The sequence below is a fragment of the Camelus dromedarius genome, chromosome 27, assembly GCF_036321535.1.
Source record: "Camelus dromedarius isolate mCamDro1 chromosome 27, mCamDro1.pat, whole genome shotgun sequence".
Lineage (NCBI taxonomy): Eukaryota > Metazoa > Chordata > Mammalia > Artiodactyla > Camelidae > Camelus > Camelus dromedarius.
Window position 1 is genome coordinate 14,682,146 of NC_087462.1, and position 19,625 is coordinate 14,701,770.

The 19,625-nt window shown below is 36.1% G+C and overlaps 1 long non-coding RNA gene across 1 annotated transcript in view; it reads left to right on the forward strand.

The window, feature by feature from the left end:
- Positions 1 to 19,625, forward strand: part of LOC116148444 (uncharacterized) — a 1,308,953-nt gene that overhangs the window by 103,358 nt on the left and 1,185,970 nt on the right. Inside the window, exon 2 of the long non-coding RNA XR_004131959.2 lies at positions 37 to 189. This is a non-coding gene — a long non-coding RNA (uncharacterized LOC116148444). The remainder of the gene's footprint in view (positions 1 to 36; positions 190 to 19,625) is intronic.

Sequence of the window (19,625 nt, forward strand, 5' to 3'; positions counted from 1 at the left end):
GTCTTTTCAAAAATGTCTTTTTTTTCCCCCTTTTAGGTCTTTAGAACACTGTCATTAAGGGCTGAGAGGTGAAGATACATTAGATAAGAAAATAGCAGACAGGGGACCCTGAAGCACTTTAAGAAACCTCAATCTGCAGGAAATCCTCGTCTTGGCTCCAATCATCAGAAAACCTGTTCTTTACCACAGGTAGGTCCTTCAACCTACATTTAAGATTTTCTACAAATGCCCTTCATAGGAAAAAGTTTCCTTTCTCCCTTATCTCTAAAATGTAAAAATACATAAAATTAACTTTCAAAATTGGAAAGATCTGACTAAGGTCTGTCTAAATTGATTGATTTTATTCCATAGGAAATACAGTAGTTTCTGTATTGCTGCTTCTTGGGAAATTCTACGGGTGACTTATTACTTATTCTAAAGAAGTTTGCTTTAAATGATATAGTCTGTCAACAGCCATTTTGATGCTTCTGCGTCTAGACACTGAATGTCTCTGAGCACAAAGATTGGGTTTTACCGGAATAGCAGGCCTTTCAGTTTGTGGAAATCAAAGCCGAGTAAAATGGATATAATTTTCACTTACTATTGTTCCATCATGTTCATGAGGAAGATAACCTCAGCATGTTAGAAGCTGTTAAAGAAAAAAACATATTCGGTGACAGATGTTAAAGATGGTAAGGCAGGGGTGAGGGTGTATATAGCTCAGTGGTAGAGTGCATGCCTAGTGTGCACAAGGTCCTGGGTTCAATCCCCAGTACCTCCATCAAGGAAATCAATCAAGCAATCAATCAATCTAATTACCTCCCTCCATTAAAAAAAAAAAAGAAAATTAAAGATGGTAAGGCAGACTTTATTAAGGACCATGAACATAGTTTCAGGGACCACTGCAATGGGATTTCACAGAGTCGGAGCCAGTTTGGACTCAATTTCTAATACAGGATAGGCAAGTGAAAATTGATAGCCAAGGAGCAGGGCGAGTGTCAGTGTATAGAAAACTACCAAGAGGAAATATCAGGGGTTAGGGGGATAAAATGACCTAGCAGAGTTTTTTGCTAAAGACAGGCCAGAGAGATGAGACACCGTCTAAGGGATGCTAGAGGTTAATTAGGTTAAACTGACTTACCAGAATTCTTGCTAAATAGAGGTGCACCTAGATGAAAGCTAAGGAGACTAACTAAAGTTTGGTCAAGGGAGGAATCTTTTTCAAAGGTGAGGCTTTTTGTCTTGTTACAGTTGGCAGACTTACATAGCAAAGCCACATCAGGTTAATGGCATTTATTCTAAAAGTCTGTTTCTTATATTCCCCTATATATAATTTGGCTACTTTTTTCCCTTCTCTTCTGGGTTGTTTATCAGTAAATTTGCTAATCTCCGGAAGGAGTTATAGATACATTGCCTGAAAAGAAAGGAAATTTGGATTCAACTGAAGGAGGTATAGAACCGGCAAGATACGAAACCATCAATGGTCAATTTGCTATATTAAAAGTTACAGGAGGAGAAACACCAACCAAAGTCATTAGTTCAAGCTGTTGTTAAAAAGTTGCAAAATAGGAGCAACCCCTAAGTGAATCTTCTGAGGCAAGCAGGCAGCACAAGGATTACATAGGATAGATTACAGAAGATCAACGTTCAGCTTTGTTTTGAAAATATTTCACTGCTCAATTTCTTGGAAGGTATGGGGGAACTCTGGTTGGGTTTAATCACAGAATGTCTCGCGTTACCAAGCCATGGTACTTGAAACTGTAGAACTGTTTACCAACATTATGATATTACTTGAATATTCAGTTGATTGGCATAATTTATAAGGTTTTACAGGAGATACTTTTCTGAATCGATATATGCATTCTGTTTTCACTATAATATTCACACCCTAACTTTGGAGAGGGGCTAAAGCACCCTATATATTACTCTGCACCACTTGAAACCACTGAGGAATAAATCTATGGTTGTATCTCTTTTCCACCACTTTCAAGCTTTCTCACTCGTAAGTGTCTAGAAATGTAAGTGCCTACATATGCAACAAGTATGTTTGCCATAGATTTAGAATATGTCAGTGTGAGCTGTCATCTTTCACTTCATTATTTCTTTTCCCTACTAATTTTGCTGTTCCCTCAATCTCCCGGGCTGTCTACCATTTATGTCATTATTTTTTGAACCCACATCTCCTTTTCTATTCTGATTACATGATTAGTCATTTATGCTGTGGTTTCTATTCTCAGATCAAATATTTTACCCATTTCTTGTAGAATCACAGTGCAACCTCCCCCTTACTCGATCTTTCATAGGCTCTTTTCTTAAGGAACACATTTTATTCCTGGGAGGTCTCCATCTCTATACCCCTAAACTGAAATTCAGCCTCTACCCAGGTAAAATAACTGGATTTCTTAAATAACACTTCTGTTTTTTTTATATTGGTTTATAAACCTTTGGATGAGTCTCATTACCTTAATTCTGAACTTGAGGGGGAACAGTATTTCTGCTGAAACGTCATACAATCAGTGCATAGTTTTCTACTTAGAAAGTGCACAGTTGAATGGATCAGGAATGAAATGATTGAGTTTTTAGAGGATGTAGATCTCTAAAAGTTTATACATACTCACCTTAATTAATTAGAATTTGTAACAAAATAACAGTGCCTCGGAGATCACAGAACTTTGGAAGAGAAATGGAAAGGCAGAACTGGAGGTTGGAAGTGATTTGGGGTAATTTCCTAGTTGGAAAACAACCCTCCAAATGAAACTTTTCTGTCTGAAGACAAAATACACAGCTGGCATGTGATATAGTTTGTTGGAGGGGGCACAGGGAGAAGAAGAGTTTCCAGACTATATTGCATTGATAAAAATGAGTAACAGTACTCTTTTGTTTTGTTGTTTTGTTTTAATTCAAACTGTAAGCTTTTTAATGGATCTCTTTCCTAAAGGGAAAAAAGCTGCCAACCTATACCTTATCCTTAGTGGCCTGGGCATCACAGTTCATTTCAGCCAATTAAAATAACAATTACTGCAAGACATGCTAATGGGAACACCCTTCTTCTGGTGAGTCCCCACCACTGTCAATTGATTAAAACCCCTCAACTTCAGATTTTCATATTGCATTGACTACTTCTACTTCAAAAGAACTTGCACAGTAATTTGGAAGAGCACATTCTATTTATTCCCTTTGTTTTCAAATTTTGTTCTTACTGATTTGTAGACTTTTTTTCTATAGTATTAAAGCTTCTGCTTTACCTTTCCCTAATAGTATGTAGGTACCATATTATTATTATTACATAAAAGCCAATACCATGCTTGCTGACAGGGGGTCTATGAGGTCCATTTTATTGAGATTGTGGAGATGCTTCCATAATGGATTTCCAGTGTAAGCTGCTTTATTGCTGACAGCAAAATGATCATTCCAAGCAGCCTAACTTGACACATGAAAAATCTCAATGATAATGCTGATTAACATATCTTTTGCATATAAATTACTATGGCTTTTTTTTTAAGAAGAGAAAATTATACATTTGGTGGGTTGTTTGCATAGCCAAATAAACATATATCAGGATGTACAATCTAGTAATTAGATGCATTTATCTACTTGTGACACCACTGGAAGATACTCTGAATGAAGACTCTAGGGGCAAAATCCTCCGACTTCGATTGTCATTTCAAAACATAGGACCTTGCACAGCAAAATGAGTACTTCTCCCTAAACAGAGAAAGCGTTTCTCTAAGTGTTCGGTCACTTAAGCTACAGTAATGAATTTGAAATAAAGCTTTATTTTTTAGAAGGACATCCTTTATAATTTATAGATATGCTTGTCTTATGTTTCATCTTAGTAGACTCGGTGTTTATTTGAGGGGGAAAAGGAGCTACAGGACTAGAGCATTTCTATTTTCCTGAGGATTTAGATATTTAGAAACTATTTAGCATTTAAAAGTACCTGTTTTGACCCATGTCCGAAGAAGGGAATGCTGAGAAATGCATGACATTTCAGTGTGACATGTACCCCACAGTTAAACATAAAAATTTAGGTACTGAGGTTTTTAGTGCATACTTCACTAAGGATTAAGAATTTTTTTTGGGGGGGTGGGCTGTTTTTAATGGAAATTTATAAATGATCATAATATCTGCTGTTTCTTCAAAAATGTCGAAATATTACTATAACTATTTACCAACAATGGATGCAGGTGCATTTTATTATATCTGTCAGTTTGATAGAAGTATGCCAAATTAAAGCCTGAACTGAACAGCAAGCCTCCTGTGAGACAACGTCACCCTCGTTAATCTGGCCCCAACAGAGTCAAGCGTTGTAGGTAACCTATGGGAATTTTGTTCTTTCTGACACCCCGATTTTCTGATCCTCATACATTTAACAACTTTCTCTTTTGATACCTCCTAGTATTGTATTATTAAATATAATAATATAATTGATTCCACTCCATTCAAGTCAGGCATATGTTTTAGTTGACTCCATTTTTCTGAAGTGACAGGAAAGAAAAATTTATTCTTTACTTCTTAAGAGGAGGATAGATCTGAAGAAGGGCACCTTTTCTTCCTGTGAGGACCAGAGTAGATGGGCTGTCCGTCTGAAGGCTCGGTCATTAGACATAAGAATGGTATCTCAAGATGTAGGCTGAGGGGATAGCTGCTTTAGGATAAAGGACAGAGAAAAAGTTTGAAAAAGGAAAGAACAATCAAAAGAAACTTTGTCAGGTATAATCCGCTTTTCCATCCCTGTCTTCATAAAATGATTGGTTAGGAAAATCTCATCAAAAATTACTCCACAGTGCTATTGAAGAATATGTGATACTGTGATGTAATTAAAAAACACATACATATTTTTTTATCCCCGGTTCTGGAACTTGGCTCCTAAAACCTCTGTAGTTTCTTGTAGTGATAGGAGTAAGAAGAGCATCTTTTGTTATTGGAAATTAGCCCCTTTCAACTATAGCTGAGTTTAGAGGTGACTGTTGGAGGATGGAGGCTAGTTGCTAGAGGGAACCATAAGAAGGTTGGGACTTTCAGCCCCATTTCCCAACCTTGGGGAGGAGAGAAGGGCTGAGGACTAAGTTAATCACCAGTGGCCAGTGATTTAAGCAACCATGACTTAGTAATAGGACCTCCATAAACACTGTAAAAGAAAGCATTTAGAGAACTTCCAAGTTGGTGAACACATCGAGGTGCTGAGAGGATGATGAATCCAGAGAGGGCATGGAAGCTCTGTGCTCCCGCCACATGTCTTGCCCTATTTACCTCTTCATCTGGCTGTTCATTTGCATTCTTTACTGTTATCCTTTAGAATAAACTGATGTCATTGTTTCCTTCACGTGAGCTGTTAAAGCGAATTATCAAACCAGAGGAGAAGGTGGTGGGAACTCCCAATTTACAGCTAGCTGAAGTATAGGATTCCCCAGCTTGCAATTGGTAACTGAAATGAGGGACATTCTTGTGGGACTTAGCCCTTAACCTGTGGGCTCTGAGCTAACTCCACATAGTCAATGTCAGAAGTGTTCAATGTGCAGGGAAAATCCACACGTTTGGCATCAGAAGCGTTATGAATAGAGGAAACAGGAGTTTTTCTTTTAGCGGAGAATTTGGGATTTCGTGTTATTAGTTTGGTTTATAAACGCGTGTGGATCTGATGGCAGGAGCTGATTTAGAGCAGGCTAATAATGTTATTTCATTAATCTGCATTCTGAGGATGACTTCTCTCTACCTACAACTGTAGTTCTTAATTTCGCTGAGGGATCAAAGTCTGAAATACCTGGATAACACTGTCACAATATTAGAGGACACCTTCAATAAGATTCCATTCTAGTAAGGTGGATAGGCCTGTGGATTTTCAAACTATTTTTCTAGTGATTCTGACATGCATTTGTTGGCAGAGAGACACACATAGTTACCGTGGTGTTAGAAGGATGAAATATACTAATGGCAATTGTATTTATTTCAGTGGAACATTCAGTCTTTGTTCAGACATTCAGGAAGCAATAGATTTTTAAAATATTTTTAATACAATATAGTATCTTATAACATCTTTGGTTGTTTTAAGAAGTAATGTAATATTTTTATATATTATTCTCAAGTCACTATCATTGATTAAAACTAAGTACAGAGCCTTAAATGTAATTCAGTGGACATGGCTACAGGGGTGGGGAATGGACGTAGGGCACAAAAGGTGTCTTGCCTAAGGATTACTGTGTATTTCAATGGCTAGGTACAGTGTTTGTCATACGGTCTGAAAATTGCCAGCTACAAAGTTATGTGGGTAACTTGTTTAAATAACAGACTCTTAGTCCTTGTAGAATTAGTCTTACAGAATTAGAATCTGCAAGTGTGGAGTATGGGAATTTGAAATTTTACAAGATCTGAGTTAAAATTATGTACTATAACCTTTGATAGCTAACCTGCACCTTTAGAATGTCTTGACAGTTTTAGACTGGCATTCAGAAAGCAGACAATTCAAAATACTATCTTTTGTTATTTCTGAACAGGAAGTGTTGGCATTCAGTACTGTTTATTGAACAAGAGTAAACCTCTTACTTTGACTTGCCTTCATTTGAAACTCCTCTACCTTGTCACAATGCTCTACATTAGAATAGAATAACGGTAGCAACAGTAATAAAAAAGAAAGCAAAACAAAAAGATAACCACTGCAGTGTATACATCCATTCATTCAGCAGCTGTCTATTGAGTGACTAAAATGCACATAATGGATTCTTAACATTACAGTTCCATTATTGTAGGTGAAATGATTGGTATTCTACAGCAGTTTCTTAATAGTAAAGCTTGAAGGTAATTCATTCAATAAACACATGTAGAACCCCTAATTTTCTGGATAGTTCAGGCTAAAATGCTGTGTTCATTGATTCTTCTACAAAATCGCCTTAGTAATCTTCTCTAAGATAAGAGACTCAAGACACTATTTGGATACTTTGGGCTAATGGAATAAAAATATAATTTTAACATTATTTGGTAATTTAAGTCCTATTTATTTATAAAAATATGTTAACAGCAGTTTGTTGGGTACTTCACTTTCTATTAAATAATAATTCAATCAGGATTTAGCAGAAGATGTTTTAAAGCTCTCAATATCCTATTAATTGCAATTTTGTAGACTTAGTTTCTTGCTTTACAAATTTTTAATTTTATATTATATTTATATTTTATATTATTAGAATGATAATAGTTGCAAAATATCAAAAGGCAAATGATTCTATGACAACTATCTATAAAAATGATCACTTAGGATATATTATAAATTCATGATGATACTTTAAAAACATTAACTCATATCATAAATAATGATGCAAATACAGTATAATAATTTTTAATTTATTAAAATGAGACTGATTTTATATTACAGTATAATAAGTAAAACCTTCTAGATACTTATTACAAGTGTAGTGAGTTAACCAATTACAAGCTATGTAAATTGCAGCCAAGTGTTTTCCCACTAATACTTGTAATAATTTTATCTCAAAGTATTTGAATATTTTATTTGTAGCTAAATGTGTCAGTGTATATGACTAACTTGAAATGTGTTATCAAATAGAATGAAATTTTCAAAAATAAAATAACTTCGAAAGCAAGTGTATACCTAAGAACCTTGTTGGAAAGAAATCATTAAGAAGTGATAAGCCATGGCTGTATAAACTCAAACTTGTAAGACCCAGGTGTAGCTGTCACACAGAATCCCTATATATAATGTTTTATCTAGTTATTCTTTTGTCCTTTCACTTTTATTTTTTATTTGTATTCTCTTATTTTATTCTTAAAATGTTAATTAAAAAATAAATGATTATATACATTTCATTTAATCGTAGGAAATATATTGAGCTAATATTTAAATGAAACACTCAATATATTTCCTGCATAGATAATCTAAACCTGGCTAACCAGAGCCTGTGGACTTAAATCGCTGATTTGGCAGAAATGCTGTAAGTATGGTTGGAGACTCCTAAGGTCATAGGAAGAAAGTCTAGAATCTCTGGCTGCCATCTTGACATCAAGGAGATACCATAATTAATAGACCAGTAAAGCAAAGCAGAACAGAGCAAGACTGAGCTCTGAATCCATCACTTAAATAACCAGATCCACCTGTTCAGAAGTTAGAGCCATCTCCGGACTACTCATTTTTGTAAAACAATGATTTCATGCATACAAATATGCTTATCGCTATTGGATTGGAGAATGTTCTCAGGAATTTTTAAATTTTGGTCATTACTTATACATTAATTATTCAGCATCAAGAATGTATATTGCTTAAGCTAGTTTGAATACTTTCTGGTGGTGTTTTTGCAGCCAAAAAACTTGACCAATTTACCAAATATCTGAACTCTGCCTATTACTTTTCACATCTGATGCATAATCAAGTTGAAATGGACATAGTAATTCCAGAAAATGACGTGGGCTTTCATGTATCCAGCGTGCATGCATTTCTGTGGTTCCGTCTAATATGCTGTGCTGTCAATGAGACCTTCTGCAGTGATAGAAATGTTCCTCTATACCTGGTGTACATAATCACTGACTACTGCGTGGCTGGTCTGAACTGAGAACTACCATAGGCGGACATACATATGTCTTTTGAAGACATAGTATGAAAAAGATAAGTGTCATATCTCACTAACATGTTTATATTGATTACTGGTTGAAATGATAGTATTTTGGATTTGCAGGGCTGAAGAAAACTGATAATTAAAATTGACTTCAAATATGTCTCTTTTTTTTTTAATATGACTACTAGAAATTTTTTAATTGCATTTGTGGCTTGCCTGGTATTTCTATTGGACAGATTTGATCTAGAAACATCTTCTGATGAGTAGTTTCTGGGCTTTTCTCTCTTCCTGTTCCCATTGCCTAAGTCCAAATTATCAAAATATCCTAGGTCTTTGTGAGCTACACTGGTAGGTTTATAGCACGACTTCTGTTATCTTTTGGAGTATGTTTGATCGCTATTTCTAGATTCTCCTCAAGAACAGAGATGATCGTGTTGGTCAATGTAACCCCAGCCTCAGTCAGAGTGACCCGCATGGTCATTTTTTTCTTTGGTTGGTTTTTAGTTGACTTGACAGTGAAGGGTTTTGGCTTTTGATAACTGGAGGTAGGAGTCCTACAATCAGAGGCTTACAGAGGCCATTTAAGGGCAGTACATGGGTGAGAAGCGGGATGGACTCGACGAGAGGGCGCTACAGAGTCTAACCTGGAACACAGAACGCCACTGAGAGAAGTCTAGGTGCTCAGCCACCTTTTGCCGTGCAGGTGTTCCAGTCTAAGGATGCCAGACTTTCAAGTTTTTCTGAGAAAAACTCAAAATCCAAATGACTACTTCTTAATACTCCTTAAATATTAGCATAATAATTCAAGCCTTCTAAAAACATTTGCCAGCAAAAGTACCTCTGTGGTCTCCATCTGGAACACAGCCCCCCCCCCCCCAAAATGGGGCCTGAGGTTTGACTTTTCAGAAGTTCCTTTCTTTGTTTTAGGATTTTGTTCCCTGTTACAGATGTAAGGGAAAGTTGCACATTAGCCCCACAAATTAGTAACAGACTGAAAAGGAAACCACAGGAATTCAGAGTTTCTGACGATCCTTCGTGTTATTGAATCTGCCACTCTCTGTAATTAGGAGACGGCATTAATCATTAATTAGGAAGGAAGCCCTAAGTGAACAGTGTGAGCCATCTCCATGGGAACACCACTGGCTCAGTCTCAACAAGAGTGGAAGACAGGGGAGCACGAAACAGATTCAGCGCACATCTCTGCAGGTCTGATGTAGGTAGCTAATATTCTATCCGTGTAAAAACCAAATAAAACACATTCTCTCCCTTCCGTGTATGGCCGTATTTCCTCTTTCATCCTCTTCTTTTAAATCTTTGGTGATATGTTTCCGTTTGAATGAGGTAGTCCGACCTATAGCACTCATAGGAGTGAAGTCTCTTCTCTCCTTGCAGCATCAAACACGGAAACAAAAGAGCGGTTGTACTGAGTTCATTGAGATTCACTGAAAAGTGCTGCTCGCCTGCCGAGCAGGTGAAAGTTTCCTGCCGGTTTCTCATTTAGGGAAAACCTCTTGGCTCATGCCTTAAGAAGTGCACAAGCCTCTAAAGAGTGCTAGTGAGAACTACATACAGTTTTTGCCTGTAAAGATAGTTAAGTTATACAATGGAATAAGGATCAGAGAATTAATGAGGAAAGAAAGAGAGAGATGGGATGGACTTAGCAGTCTGGGCCTTTTTCTAACAAGCTGTCCTCATGTTTTTTCTTTCTTCCCCCATCTGCTGGGGAATTTGAAATACCACCTTGCTGGGGAAGCTTATAAAGCAGAGAATGTTGCCACTTGTCTCATCCTTATAAGCCAGCAACATTTTACCTTTCATTGGAGAAGAAATATTTGCACCTGTTCCTATAAAATCATTTATTTGCTTCTGATCTTTTCATCAAATCTTGAGAAAGCTCCCTGTAAGACGGAAGCAAGCAGGGACTGCCTGGATGTGCTCAGGGAAAAGATAGCTGATTTTGGTGGAATTTCTTAACTTAAAAGTTTGGAAAACACAAGCTAATTCTGTTTACCTGCATAGATTAATTTTCTTATTTTCATGTGACAAATAATGTGACCATACAAATACTTTCATTATTATTATAAAGTAGCTAAATATACTCTGTGCCAGACACAGGTGTAAGGGCTTCCCATAAAGGTCGCATCTGCTCTTCATAGCTTGAGAAACATGTGGTTATTGTTCCTATTTTTAACAGGCTTAAAATGATTAAATAATACAGCAGTTGGTCTCACTATCACCCAGCTAGTAATCGGTGGTCTAGGATTTGAATTAAGTCTGCTCTGGCTCCATCATTAACTCCTGTGAATAACAACAACGAAACAGTACTAGTAATCATTTGCAGTGCATTCACTATAATCCGGGAACTGTTTTAAGCACTTTTCGTATATTAACTATTTAATCACAGCCAGCCTTTGAGGTAGGTATTGTCATTATTCCTATTTTACAGAGTGGGAAACTGAATCACAGAAATAATGTAACTTGCCCAGTTGCCTCCCATGATTTATTAATATGAGCTATAACACACAAAGTAAAGCAAGTCTTTGTGAAACTAAAATCATTAAATTTATAAGCTAAATAGTAGCTCCTAGATGGTATTTCCAACAAATATTTGCTTGGGAAAATGATATTCTTCTTTTCACCCCAGCAACACAATTAATTTATGTATTATCAGTATATCTTGCTTTGCAAACTCAGACCCTGGTAATAATTACTTAGTGTTCCTTTGTCGTGATGTAAGAGATTCTCTTTACCAAGGTCCAACATAAGTTACCTTTATTATTGTTAAGTTCTAAAGATTCTGTTTTACCAAATCACTTCTTTTTGTCCTCCTGTTGTTCCTGTTTTCTGTTCTGGCCTTAAATCCCATCTGCTACTACAGCTGTATGTACCGAGTTTTTCTCACAAACAATAATGATAAATTATATATATACACACGTACATGTGTATGATTGGATAATTACTAAGAAACTTCAGAAACTTTTTTGTTGTTCAAATTAAAAATGATTAAAAAGCAAACTCACATCCTTAGAAGCTTGCAGGGTAAGGAATAAATGATCCAAAGAATGATAGCAAACATGCAAAATATAGATCTCGTGGTATCTGGTCTAACAGTCTGAAGTACACAGATTCCTTTTTTTGAAAGTAAACAAGTCAGCTGAAGGACTGAACCAGAGTGACTAATGCAGTAGAGCGATAGAATTGTGTCCTTCCTTCCCCCCACTTAAAAATAATGATAGGTTCTTCTGGAACCTGCTTAAGTAAGTGACACTCGTGGAGATGGATTGCTGCGCTGTGACATATGGTGCACTAGTATTGCGCTTGTATTGTAGAGATTATTACTAGCAGCAAGATTTTATAGTTATTGCCCTGTCAAAGCTGGTGTTTTAATCACTATCATCAACACCGCCTTCAGGTTTTACCTTATTTTCTATCCAGCAAGCCAGACCAGTGTGTCATCCAGAAAGAAACTCATTTGTTTGGGCCCATTATTTCATTAAGATATATATTTCAGAGGGACTAGTGAAAGATGGCGTGACAAGGAGGGGAAAGATGCTCATCATGGGGAGTAGAATTTAAGGACTGCGATTACTGACTTGAAGAGGCATCATACCAGTTAGTTTGTGAAGAACCCCTTAAGCCTGCCTTGCAGATGAGGGGGGACTGAGGGTGCAGGTGTTCCCTCTTGTTCCTGAGAGCAATTAGAGATCCAAATTATTTCCACTGTTCCCTAATAAGGCAACAAGTGTCGCCTGATGAAGTTAATTCCAGGCGCTATTAATGTAAATGTTTCTTCAGTTCACTGGCATTTGGTATATTTCACAGCCTCCGAGGGGAGAGGCAAAGAATGCAAACCATCCATAACTTTAAAAATCACAAGTGAAGTGAGAAAGTGAAAGTGAATTAAGGATCGTTTGTCACTTGACCTTTAGTTATTTCACTTTAGTTAAAAAATAAAGTAAAACCAAATAACCCTTTATATGAATCAGATCCTACCCTCCCGTCACCCCCAGGGTCCTCAGAGCTAACCAACCTAGTGTCAGCTGTCAGTTTCACAAGGTAGAATAGATCCGAATATTTTCATTTTGTTTTATTTTGAGGGAAACTAGACTATTTCCTCAAATCCTTTTCTGCCTCCTGTTTGAAATATAAATCTGGTTGAGAAGCGCTGATGGCGAAAGTTAGAGCTGTGGGGCTCTTTTCCCCTTTGTTTGTTACAATTGACCTCTTTCCCAGCACATTAGACTCAGCCCCGGACATAAATTGCAAGGTGTTGTGAATAACGTGTGCGTCACTTCAGGCTTTGCTGGTAGAGCTGGTCTTTCCCAGTGTCTCAGCGCATAGCACTTCCTAAAAAGCCAAGAGAGACAAATTTCTCATTTGTGGAGCACAGCAGGTCAGCCCCTTCCATACGCTCAAGATTTGTGGCTCGTATCACAGGCAGCCCATTCTCATCTTTCAAGTCCTAATAGTTCAAGAGCCTCAAATCCCTTTGAACCCAGATTAAATGGGTTCTGCAAAACATGCCACTGTATGTGTGGGCTTAATGTTCTCCCAAAGTACAGTACGTCCTCAGCCCTCCTAGACTACCCTTTGACCATCTATCTAAATAGTTCAGTGCCAATCTTTGGTCTGTTTATCATCCAAACACGGTGTGTGTGGATGGCTATGTATACATGGATATTTATGTATAATTCAGCATGCATATTTGTATCATTTTATTCTCTTGGCAAGCACATTTCAAGACCTGGATTTCTCAGCCAAAATGAGTTTCACGATATAAGTATAATGCTGCGTCTCTTTCTTGGCAAGTACAGGGGACACATTGAGATGATTTCTCCCCACTGAGCTCAATCTGCAAGTGTTATAGGACATTCCCAACTGCAATGTGATTTAAAGGAAGAAATCCCTAATCAGTCTGTTCATGCCTGATGCAGGGGGTTTATCAGGAGACATGAGGTCCATTTAGTCTCCGTCCCATTGGTACCAGTATTTTAGGAGAGTAGCCCAAATATTCTAGCTGACCTTGTTGCTCTATGTCCTTTCATATAAAGAATAAGTGTTTTAGATAAACATCTTATCTTAAGCTCTTCTCAGTTTGGTGGTAACTGAAATTGACTCTTGCTTAGAGTCACTGTTTTTTTAATCACTGTTAAATGTGTTTATTAAAAACATCTTCTGTTCCAGTAGCCTAGGGACACAAGTGAACTAACCTGTTCTGGGCATTGTTGTTTCTGTAGAGCCAGCCTCCCATCTTCACCTACGAGCTCATTCTCCTTCCATCCTCTCACCCTTTGGGGAAACTTCCCTTTTATTATTATCTGTGTTTCTGGTGCCATCACAGTAGGGAAGATAATCCTTCATCATTATTGCTTTTGAAAATGTTCCTGGCATCTCTTATAGGCTTACTCTTCCATGTAGAATTTAGAATACATTCTGTAAATTATATTTCCCCATATTCCACCAAAAAACTGAGATTTTGACAGATGTTGATATCTATTGTTTAAATAATTGAGGAAGAATTGAAATATCCCCATCTTGATTATTTCTGCATTTACCTTGGCAAGGCTCTCCATTAATCCAAGCACTTTTTTTCCCCTCCAAATTTATAGTTTCCTATTATTCAGTTTGTCTCTGTGACTTTTTAAATTCTGTTGCTTTCGTGAACTAGATCTTTTCCTTACACATCTTATAACTGGATATTGATGGAGTCTAAAAGAGTATTGACATGCATATCTTCTCACCTTCTAACTTACTAAATTATTTCATTCATTCTAGAAGGTTTGGGTTCATTCTTTTCTGTTTGTTTGTGTAGGTATAAACCTATCTGTGTATGGATAATAATGAAACAAAAAATGACAAATCTGATTCTCATTTTTTAGCATTACGTTTCTCGTATTTTCTGAGTCATTATCATCTGCCGAGTTGTCTCTCAGACTTCCCTAGTAAGAACACACCCTGTGCATCCTGTAAGGCCCAGGTCGAACACTCCCTCTAGAATAAAGGACACTCCACTAACCTCAACAATAAGCAGTGTCCTCCTTCTAGAAGTCGCCATACTGTATTATCTCTCTTAGCGTTTATAATACTTTTCTTCCCTGTATTGTGTTTTTTTTTCTTTGCTTTATTTATTTATTTATTTATTTATTTATTTATTTATTTTTAAAATACATCTTTATTGAAGTATAGTCAGTTTACAATGTTACATCAATTTCTGGTGTACAGCACAACACTTCAGTCATTTGGGAACATACATACATTCGTTTTCATATTCTTTTTCACCAGAAGTTACTACAAGATATTAAATATGGTTCCCTGTGCTGTACAGTATGCACTTGTTGTTTATCTCCCTGTATTGTGCTTTTATATTTAACTTCTTTTATGTGTTGGAATACAGAGAGCATGTCTTTGCTTTTAGTCCATTCCCTAAAAATTTGCCTAATAAATACACACTTCACTTGGTATATAGAGTTTTCTCCTTGACAAAATGAGGATAATAATAGTACTTACCTATAAAGTTGTGTTAGTGATATTGTTATTATTTTGACAGAAAGAAATTAATAGAATAGGATAATTATTACTAAATGCGTATAACATGGGTATTTTTCTTTATAAAAATATGTCACTATTTCTCCCACATTTTTAAATAATAGTTCCCGCCAGTTTGTCTTCTGAGGAGGAGCTGTTTGGCACTGCGGAGTCATTCCAGAACCATTTTTGTGCATTAGGGTTGCATTGGCACTGTACATTTTTCCAGCTTCCAGCCTTTTTGTAAGGACAGGCTGTCTGTTTTATTAAACAATTAAAATTGTACTCTTGAGTTTGCTGAATTGTTTGAGTGGGGGCCACACAGGGAGTGATTTGTCTGCTTCAGGTTTGTCTACTCGGTCTTCTGTGCACTTCGCATGGTTAGATCTCATTCCTCTAACTGGCCCGGTACAAAAGTGTTCTCTTGGCTTTCACTGAAGTCTTTTCAACGTAGACTGAAGCAACAGAATTACTTGGTTTTCCGCTATAGTCTATTATCCCTTAGTGCACCTTTTACTTCAGGACCACTGATTGGCCCCACTCCTTCTCTAGATGATTTATATAAAGAACTTCATGTTGCTAACTTTGAAGTCACTGCAAAATTACTCTTAGTTAAACTCCTGGGTCATTTTCATTTCTAATTTGCAGTCATTACACAGTATGTGTTTCTCTAGTTGCCTCACTTTGACCACTCTTCCCTCTTAAACTGATACCTTTATCACTTGACAAGGTCATTTGGAAGCTTTTTGCAACTTTCAAGTCCTTGGTGACCATATCATCTGGTCCCCCTGCCTAGGGTTTCAAAAAGTTTTTCAGATATTCTTTAGGTCTCCCATTTTTTTCTCTACTTTTCGCTTTCTAAAAATTGTATTCTTCTTCCAACTAATGCTCTTGTTATGTCTAGTCATGGTCTGTTTTCCACCTTCATTCTCCTAGACTCACCAATGACTTAACTACATACTAGTCAGATGTTGGGGGAAAGGGGTCTCTTTTCAATGTTTTGTTTTCTATTGTCTTTGTCAGGGTTATGAGTATGGTTATTCAGTTATGTCCTGTGCTGGGCCACCCTGATGAAGGGGCAAAACATCTGAAACCCAGTCTGTTTTCTGCTTGCCTTCCTCTGGATAACCTGGACTGTGTCCACTCAGAGGCAGGGTCCCTTTTGCTAATTTACAAAATCCCATTGTGCTAAACTGTGATCTAGCCCTTCATTTGCAGACTTTTTTTTTTTTTTAACTAAAAGATCAAGGATAAAGAAAGGAAGAAAGGCTTGATGAAAGTAAGAAAGGAAAGTTGGAAGGAGGGAGGGAGGGAGGAAAAATTACAAAAATGAGAAAAGGAAACAGGATAAACAAATGAATTACTCTTTTGAATATTACCTTTTACAGAGGGATTATTTGGGGGGTGATAGATAAGTATAATTGTTCTATTTTCTTTGTGAGGTGAATTATGATAGAAATGATAATTAAAGAGCTGGGTCTTATTCCCACAAATAACATGGTTGGATTATGATGTGTGTCTTTGCAACTTTGTAACCACTCTTTTTGAGTACACATGTATTATTCTTTCTTTCTTTTTTTCTTTTTTTTTGTTTTGTTTTCTGCTTTGTCACTTCTCTTTAGGGATCTGATTGTGAAGCAATGCAATTCATTTAATTTGAAAATACTATTTAAAATACATTTTATTAAATATTTTGATTTTAAGGAAAATTGATTTTTCTAATTAAGTACCCTATAATGTTTGAAATATCTGATGAGGCATTTGTAAAGATACATTTGATATTTGTATAGAAGCCTGCATCATTTAAATAGCTTAATGTAGATATATTGACGGTAATAAAACCGTGAGAGTTGATTTCATCATTTGTTCATTAGTAACCATTTCATATACATCAAAACACTGTTAAATCATTGAAGAGCTTTTTCATTAAAGGCACTGATGATAAAGTAAAAATATTTTTAAAACCTTTAGCGTAAATATATATCAGTGGATGTACTTCGTTCAATTTATTTTTATCTATGAATTTTATTGACATATAACACATACAGAAGGGTTTACTCATCATAAATTCAATGAATTTTTGTAATGTGAACACATCATGGCATCTGCCAACCAGATGAAGAGCTAGACCATTACCAGCACATCAGAGGCCTGGTGTCGGTCCCTAGCCTATCTAACTGAAGGGAACCATTACACCTTCATCTGATGTTGCTGTCCATAGATTCGTTCTATTTATAAACGTTGTTCTTTTGGCTTTTTCACTCAATATTTTGTAAGAATCATCTGTGTTGCATGAAAAAGGTGTGCTTTCATTCTCATATTTTGCAGTATCTGTATGACTCTGTAGTTCATCTACCCCTCCTACTGTTGAACTCTTAGGTATTTTTCAGGTTTCACCATCACAAATAATACAGCTAAGAAGACCCTTGTATGTGCCCTTTGGTCACATATGTACACATCTCTATTGTACAGTCCAAGAGTAGATAATGAGTCACAAGTCACTTCTAGATTTAGTTTTTTCTTTCTCTATTTTCCTTCTTTCCTTCCTTCCTTTTTTCTCTCTCTCTGTCTTTCTTTCACTATTCTTTTCTGGTTACTCTAGCTCTTGATTTATTAAAAAAATATTAAAAGGTACCAGTACTATTAGCATTTCCCACGTAATGCTAGAATGTTAGAACATATTAACTCTACCTCATTCTCAACTTTTTGCTATCATGCTTTATTCTTCTACATGTATTTTATTAATTTTTTATTGAAATATAGTTGATTTATAATGTTGCATTTTATAATTTACAATGTGTTTTACAATTTACAGTGTTGTGATTTACAATGTTGTACAGTAGGACTTTGTGGTTTATCTATGTTATATGTAGTAGTTAGTATCTGCAAATCCCAAGTTCCAAATTTATCCCATTTTTATTTTTGTTGGATATAGAATGCTATGTTAGCAGTTATTTTCTTTCGAAACTTTACATTTGCTGCATATTGAAGATTTCAGAGTTTTAGCTTTAGTTCTTTCCTTCTCTCTAGTACTGTCAACCCCCAATGTGTCAGCTGCATTTCAAAGCATTCAAAGAAATTTTTGAAAAAATATACTCAAGTTTTCCAGTTTTTTTTTTTTTATTAGAAGTTTTGGTCTTTTACAAACTGTTTTATCATAGGCAAGAATAAAATTATTTTTCTTTAATGCTCTTAAAGCTTGAATCTAATAAATTAACCAACAAATTGAAAGATATGAATATCAAAAAAGTAACAACAGTAAGCCAAAGGTATCTTTTAAATGAATCAATAATGGCTGATACAGTTTTGCTAAACAGTTAGTAAAGCTCAAGGGAATTGAGAATTGTAATTTTTGTTTTACAAATAACTCTTGTCTGCTCCCACTCCCCACAGTCCCCAACGCAATCATTCTTATGGTCTCCATGGCTCAAACAGTTGGTGGGGTGAACACTTGAATGAATGAGGAAGGAAATGGCTCTGCCTACTGATTTGGGATAAATACTTGTCTAAATCATCCTGACAGACTTCAGGTCCTCTTATCTTTAAGCTCAAGTGTTAAAATAAAGGCGAAGTTCATTATCATATGTAAATAACAAATCTTCCTGACAAAGAAAAAATAAGGGGACTGAATAAGAGCTTAAGATTTTAAGATACTGTAAAAATTAGTCCATCAAAATGTTCTGCTCTTAAATTTCAGCCACTCACATCCAGCAATTGCTTCAAAACTTAAATAAAGATGTGTAAAAGAAATTACTTATATTCCTGGCTTTTTATGCAGTCATTGAATATATTCAGAGCCTTTAGCCATCATTATTAAGGGTTGAGTGTTGAATACGATTTAAGGAAGGAAACAACAGAGAGACCACAATCACAATCACAGGACCCAATCAACATAAATTTAACTTAAATTTGCCTTTTTATAACATGCGGTCAGCCAGCTTGTAAGTTTCCACATTATAATTAAGAATAATAAAGATTTCCTGATCCTAAATTCTACTTTTCTCTGATCATCTCTAACTTAACTTGCAATTAAAAAGATCACACATTTAAAGGAGTTGTGTCTCTGTTGACTTGCTAATTAATTGTTTATTTGTTTTACAAATCCATTTTTTGCCCAAAACTGACCTAATTTTCACAGCCCTGATTAAACTGAGAATCAAATTAGAGGATTTGTTTTCTTCTTCAGTACTTACATTACATTGGTTCAGAGGTGAAAAAAATACAAGGAAAACCAGGATGCCTTTGGGTGAAATTCCCTTGCCAAGTTTAAGTATTTATGTAAAACAAAATCTGCTTAAAATGTATCACACTTGTCCATTGTTCTGACTGTAAAATGTGGAATGAAAAGGGCTTAATAGGTGCAAGTAAAATCATCATAGTTAATCTTTACTCAGTGCTTATTATTCTCTCTGATGTGTTTTGTGTACCTTACCTCCATTAACCCTCACACCAACACTATGAAGTAAATGTTGTTATCTCTGTTTCACAGACCGGGTGAAAAACTGGCCTAGAGAGCTTAGAGAAGTTGCCTAAAGTCATGCAGCTTTTAAATGGGTAGATCAG